Source organism: Panthera uncia (genome assembly GCF_023721935.1).
Source record: "Panthera uncia isolate 11264 chromosome A3 unlocalized genomic scaffold, Puncia_PCG_1.0 HiC_scaffold_11, whole genome shotgun sequence".
NCBI lineage: Eukaryota > Metazoa > Chordata > Mammalia > Carnivora > Felidae > Panthera > Panthera uncia.
This window is the reverse complement of record NW_026057578.1, coordinates 28,105,288-28,111,864: the sequence shown is the minus strand read 5'-3', so window position 1 is coordinate 28,111,864 and position 6,577 is coordinate 28,105,288. Positions and strand designations below refer to the sequence as shown.

At 60.3% G+C, this 6,577-nt stretch overlaps 1 protein-coding gene and 1 long non-coding RNA gene across 5 annotated transcripts in view; one reads left to right on the top strand and one right to left on the bottom strand.

The window, feature by feature from the left end:
- Positions 1–728, bottom strand: part of LOC125936748 (tyrosine-protein phosphatase non-receptor type substrate 1-like) — a 41,433-nt gene extending 40,705 nt beyond the window's left edge. For 2 of the 4 annotated variants that reach the window (XM_049651032.1, XM_049651035.1), the window contains exon 1: positions 610–711. The gene's annotated coding sequence lies outside the window, so the exon portion shown is untranslated. Of the gene's footprint in view, positions 1–174; positions 257–609 lie in introns of those variants that run through there. The other 2 variants (XM_049651036.1, XM_049651033.1) reach the window with 2 other exon arrangements.
- Positions 729–882: 154 nt separating this feature from the next.
- LOC125936757 (uncharacterized) lies at positions 883–3,813 on the top strand. The gene is made up of 2 exons (XR_007462115.1): positions 883–2,070; positions 2,753–3,813. It is a non-coding gene; the product is annotated as an uncharacterized LOC125936757 (long non-coding RNA).
- Positions 3,814–6,577: the final 2,764 nt, after the last annotated feature.

The following is a 6,577-nucleotide window of genomic DNA, read 5'->3' as shown; positions in this document are numbered from 1 at the left end:
GGAGCGGGGAAGCGGGGAGAGGGGGAGAGAGAAAGAGAGAGAGCGAGCGGGAGAGGAGTGAGCGAGGCGGCGCGCAGATCGCGGCCGCCAGCGCGGGAGAGAGGAGAGGACCGCGCGCGCAGGGGCGAGGGGCAGCCCGCCGAGCCCCGCCGCGCCGCCCCCGCCGCTGCCCACCTGCCCCGCCCGGGCTCCTCGCGGCGCCGGCGGCTCGGCTCTGCTCGCTCCGGGCCCGCAGTCCCGGCCGCTGCCCCCGCCCTCCCGGCAGCCCGCCCCCCCCCTCCCGCTCGCCCTCCCCGCCTCCCTCCTTCCCGCCCGCCCCGGGAGGCTACGGGGCTCGGGCCGATCGGCCCCACGTCGCCCGCCAGCCGCGCGCCGGGGGAGGGAGGAGGGGGAGGAGGAGGGCCGCGTCGCCCCCTCGCCCGCGCCGCGGCCCCGGCTGCCCCGCCGGGCCCGCGCGGCAAGCAGCCTGGGGAGCGGTCCCCGCGAGCGCCCCGGGACCGGACGGGCCGCCGGCTGCAACACTGTGCCGGTTCGGGCGCCCGCGCGGCGCCCTCCCGGCTCCCCTGTCCCCGGCCCCCTCTCCGCTCCGTCCGCCCGCCGAGCTCGGACCTGCGCCGCCGGAGACGGCTGGGAGGCGGTGGGAGCGCCGCCGGGGCTGCCCAGAGGCCGGGGCCCCCGCTCCACTTTGCGCAAACTTGTTTTTCTAAGGTCAGCGCCGCGAGCTGGCTACATCGTCCTCTTAAGGTGGACTGGGGAAGTTGCGACCGACCTCCCTCCCCTCGCCTCCGGGACTCCGGCCGCGGTTAGTCCCCGCTTCCCGCCGGCTGGCGAGCGGCTGGAGGCGGCGCGGGAGTGGGGATGGAGGGGGGGGGGCGGGACGGGGAGAGGGTGTCTGCCTTCTGCCCCTCCCCGAGTGGCCCTGCCCCTGTGCCCTAAAGCTCAAGGCCCCTCTGGGGGGGGGAGGGTGGGCGCGCGCGCCCGAGGGCCCCGGTTCTTTCAGAGCTGGGCCGAGGTGAAGGAAAAGCAGGAAGTAAGTGAATGTAGGGGGAAGGGGGAGAGGAAGGAGAGAGTGATGGTACAAAAATAGCGTGTGTGTAGGAAGGACTTCAGTACCGCCTGGAAAAGAGGCGCAGGGAAGCAGGGAGGAGAGGGAGCGAGAAGGGGGGCTGTGGCCGAGAAACCGGAGGGGATGCGTCGGGGCCTCCCCGGGGCAGTAGGCTCTCTCGCCAGGTGCCTCGGTGTCAGGCAGGGCCGATTCAGAGGGTGGGGAAAGCCCAGGCAGGGGTGTGGGGGAGAGATGGGACTTGAAGGCCTGGACTCCAGGAAAATGACAGATGGGGGGAAGGTGAGGGGAAAGGAAAGCAGGGGCTAGAGGCCTGGAGACAGAGGACAGAGCCTCCTGGTGAAAAAGCAATTACTCTCTCTCTCTCTTTCTTTCCCCGGCTCTCTGTCTCTGTCTCTCTTTTTCCTTGAGGGAAAGCTGTGTTCCCAACAGCAGCCAGGCCAGCGATAGAGAGCGGGGGTGCCCTGGTCACCTGGCAAAGGTGGGTGGACTAGGGGTCCAAGACCCTCTGCTCACGGAGGGACTGGGGCTTGGAAATAAGGCCCTTCAGAGGACGTGAATGAAGCACGGTGGAAGACTGACCAGCCCTGCAAATAGAGAGGGGGTTGAGACCCACAGAGGGAGCGGACTTGTGCAAGGCCACACGGCGAGGCCTGGGGTAAAAAAACGAGATTTTAATTCCCGGTTCCCAGGCTAAATAAAGACCTTCGCAGGGTGACCCTACCCTCACCCCCAGCCCAGCCTCTTCGTCAAATGCCTGGTCCTGGTGTTGTGCTAAGTAAGGCAGGCGGGCAGGCAGGGTATACCTGTTTAGGGCCTGGACCAGGCCCCCCGGGGTTCTGATCCCGCCAGCCATTGCTTGTGACGGTGTGGACTTGAGAAAATACCTTGTCATTTCTGTGGCCCAGCTTCCTCATTGGCAGTGACGCTAACAGGAGAATGGACCTAAAAAGGCTGTTGTGAGGATGAGATGAATTCATTTTGTATAGTACTTCGAAAAGTGTCTAGTGAGTACTCAGTCCTAGATACCATTTGATAAATAAGTAAACTGTTTGGCGACAGTCCTTGGGACCCCACGGGGTTCTGAGCCGTGTCTGAAGTACAAGGGGATTTTCTTTTCTTTGGCGGGGGAGGTACAGCAATGACCCATTCAAGGTCCCTGTCCCCAAGGAATTTACATGCGAGTGTGTGTGGGGGGGGGGGGTGCGGATAAGTAGACAAGTGGAAATAATTCATGTACAACAGAAGAGTGAGCGTAGAGAGTGAGAAATGAGGGCTCATTCGGATGTCAGGGCCTGTCCGAGAGGCTGGGAGCTGAGCCACCAGATGGGGCAGCAAGGTGAAGATTTGGGGGTTTGCTGTTCCCGGAAGAGGGAACAGCATGTATAAAGGCCCTGGGGCCACTTGGCTGGAAGGGAAAGAGCAAGGATGGGGAAGAGTGGTCCGGCCAGGTGGCCTCGCGGCCCTTGGTAAAAAACCTGCATTTCTTCTGCAGATAGGAAGTCACCAGAGAGTGCAGAGCGGGGAAGCTCCAAGGTCTGATTTATGTGTTTTAAAAGGCCACTCTGGTGGAGAGTGGATGGTGGGGCTTGAGGGAGGGGAGTGTGGAATCGGGACGCCAGTGAGGAGGTGGTGTTGGGGGGCCACCTCATGTCTAAGGTGGTGGGTAGAGAGTCTCTAACTCCATAGGCCACATCGGGCAGAGACCATGAAGGTGACCAGCTGAGGCTCTTGGAAAAATCCATCACCCAAATCTATCTGGGGTACAAGGCAGAGCAAAAGCTGCTGCTTGAAGGTCAGCGACGAGGCGGTCTCCGGGCCTGGGATTCCAGAAGGCTCTGCCATCCACCGTTCCCCGGGACACACACGCAGACCTCCCCGGGATTAAGAAACTGCGGATTAAGGAAGGATAATAATTGAACCACCTGCTATTTATGTATAGCACCTTTGGCAAAGACAGTCAACAGGCCTTCCCCATACTGGGGCCCCTTTCATCCCCCCTTCTGCCCCAGGAAGCGGGGAGCGGTGTGGGGGAGGGGGGTCTGGCCTTGTTCTCCTAATCCAGAGACCACAGAAAAATCACCCTTGACTGACGGTCAGGGCTGGGAGTGGGCAGACCAGTGGGCAGCTGGGTTCTGGGGTCGGGGGACAGTTTGCCTGAGGTCACCCCGAGCGATTGTGGCAGATCATTGAGGTGAACCAGCCACCTCCACGGGAGGCCTCCTGGGTTGCCCTGGATTCAAATCGAACTTCCTTCCTACGTATGCCATTCATTCACGCACTCGCCAATACTCTTTAAGCATCTATCGTGTGCCAGGCACTGTGCTAGGCTTGGGAATACAGCACTTGGGGCGGGGGGGGACAGACAAAAACCCCTGCCCGCAAGGCAGGGAAGGGGCCCAGGAGTGCCCACAAGAGGAGACAGGTCGGGGAAGGCCTCTGACGACGTGCTACTTGAGGGAAGACTGCAAGATTCAGGAAAGGAAGCCAGAGGCGGCCCGTCTGTGCTTTGCTTTTCTCTGTCACTCCCTGTGCGCAACCTGTCAGCGATGCCTATCTCCACCTCCAAAACCAAGCCGCTTCTGAGCGTCTCCACCACCTCCCACCTGGGCACCTTTTTTCCACCCTCGGCCTCCCCTTCTCCCATCGACTCTCCACTCAGCAGCCAGAGGCGTCCGTTCTGGAAGGCAGGTGTCATCCTTCCCCTGCTGTCCAGGACTCGGGAAATGAAATGTGTTTTGTGAGCCTCAGTCTCTTCATCTGTGAAATGGGAGTAACCCAGCCGACCCTGACATGGGGGGCGGCCGTCAGTGTGGCAGGGATGTGAAGGCAGCCATGGTGGGAGCAAATCTGGAGTTTGCCTCTATGGGTTGGGGGGGGGGGGGCGCCCTGTGTGTGCGAGGTTCCCCTGGCGGGCATCGGTCTCACGGAAGCCCCAGCGACTCCACTGCGTTCCCAGAGGCAGAGAGTAAGTGGACCAGGGTCATTCTGCCAGGGCATGCTGGAACCTGCAGGGACCCAGCTCTGCAGGGCAGTGGCCCTGCCTGGGCTCTGCTCCTCTTCCCAGAACCCTGGGCTGGCGTCAGCGGGCAGGCCGGCCAGGCTGCCTTTGTGTGGGGCCCGTTAGGAGGCTGGAGTTGCCAACCACCTAGTTTTCTGGGCAGCAGGAACCATTTGGAGTTAGAGGCCTCAGCCATGGAGCCAGAACAATAAAAATAAAAATAGCGAGGACTCCCGGGCAGCCTGGACCAGGGCACCAACTGCCCCAGAGAGATGTTCCTGAGGAGCTGTCGAGAAAGCATGGTGGGGGCAGGCGGTGGGGTGGGGGTGGGGGGGTCCTTGCCCTGCGTCTGCTCTGCTCCCTGACCTGTATCGTGGGGTATGGCCAAGGCTCCCCGAAGCCATTTTATAGCTGCAGAAACTAAAGCTCAGGGGGATGGAGTGACTTGCCCGGGACACACAGCTAGTGAGCGGCTGAGCCAGTTTAGGATTCGAACTCAGTTCCCCGGATTAATAGCGGTTCCCCTTTGTTCCGCAGCTCCTCTGCTTGCCGGGCCCAGTGCCTGTGACATATTCTGACCACACCTAGGAGAGGTACCAAGCGTTGCCTTTGTTTTGCAGACGGAGGTCTCTGCCCACATCACAGGTCACCTTGTGGCCCCCCCCTGTGACAACAGCCACCTCTCCAACCCCCAGAGCGCTCCGCCCCTTCCCAGCTTTATTTTGTCTCCCTAGCGTGCCTCCTGACCTGCCAGCGTTGGGGGGTCTTCATTGCATTTTGTCCGTTTTCTCGAGTAGCCACAGGTCAACCTGGCCCACCGTGGTCCAGTGCCTGGCTGACGCACATCCTGGGGTTCAGACGTCAGCGCTGCACGGACAGTGCCTCACTTGCCCAGACTGGCGATTCATGGAAGCGTACCTACTAAAAGGTCTCTTGCAAGGGATGAGTTCATAGAGCAAAAGATATTGCTGGTTGCTGTTGTTTTCTCCCAGCACTGAAGCCCCAGGGCCTTCAACAGTAAACAGTAGGTTGTCAGCAAATGTGTATTCAGTTAAAAAAAAAAAGTGAGCCGCCCGAGGGGGCGGGGCGAGAAATCAGCAGAGCCTGGATTTGAAGGGTCTCTCTGAGCCTGCGTGTCAAAGAGCCCCACTTACAATCGCCTCTCCACAGTACCTCACCTTTCCACACAGGAATCAGAGCTGTGGTTTTCCCACTGAGCACCCGGAGGGGTTGTTGATGCAGGAATCCCAGGGCCCCACCCCCAGAGGTCTTAGGTAAGGCCTGAGAATTTGCATTTTGACAAGGCCCCAGGTGGTTCTGGTGCTACGGAATACAGGACAGGAACGTTCCAGAGCCTAGTCCCAGCTTTCCTGTGGGTGGGGTCTGTCTACCCCTCTGTTTCCTGTCCTCCCTGCCCAGGGGAGAGCAGAGGGGGCACAGGCGGTGGCTCAGAGACTGCAGCCAGTGCCCTGAAGCTGAGGGGCTGTGATAGATCACCCAGCCGGGGCCTGGGGGAGCCATGCTGTAATTAGTGCTTTCCAAGGGAAGTCAGCGACTTAAGTATCTTGGCAGGCAGGCAGGCAGGCAGGCAGGCAGCTTGCCTGAGCTCCTTAGGGGTGGGACCACGCTGTCAGGCCCTAAACACTGTCCTCAGGCTCTGGGAATCTGGCTCTGCCAGGAGCCGAGCCCAGCTGTGCGGAGCCAGGCGTTCCTTAACACCCCTGGGTGGGGGTCCCCTGCAGGGTGGTGACGGAAGGGCTGGCGTCAGGCCACAAAGCTGATTGCTTTGGCGCGCGTCGGGAGACCTGAGTTCAAGTGCGGACTCTGCCCGACAGTAATACTGACCTAGCTAAAATGCAGGAGCGCCTGCTAAGCCCCCAGGCTTGAAGGACTTCATCGGATTCTGTCATGCGCCTCACTCCGCCTCACGTGACCGCAATTCTTATCCCCATTTCACAGATGAGAAAACTGAGGCATAGAGAGGTTAAGAGTAAGCTTTTGAGCTGCAGAATTCGACTTTGAACCCAGGGGTGCTCCTCGCCCAGCCCCTGCTCCCCACCTCTGCACATTCTGACTTCTCCTTTACTGAGAGTCTGGGGCCCCACGGTGCTATCTCTGGGTGTCCCTCCCCACCGCAGGGCTGGCTCTGTGATTTCCGGGCCCCTCTGTGGCATCCGGACCTGGGCTCGTTGACTGGCCATAGGCACGCAGGCATGTGTCTATCTGTCTCTATCTCAAAAAAAAAAAAAAAAATTAAAAACAAATTTTTTACATATTTATTTATTTTTGAGATAGAGAAATAGAGAGTGAGATGGAGAGGGGCAGAGAGAGAAGGAAACACAGAATCCGAAGGAGGCTCCAGGCCCCGAGCTGTCGGCACAGAGCCCGCCCCGGGACTCGAACCCACAAACTGCAAGATCATGACCTGAGCCGAAGTCAGACGCTTAACCGACTGAGCCACCCAGGCGGCAACCCCTCCCCATCATTTTGTATCCCTTCACCCCACTTTCTCT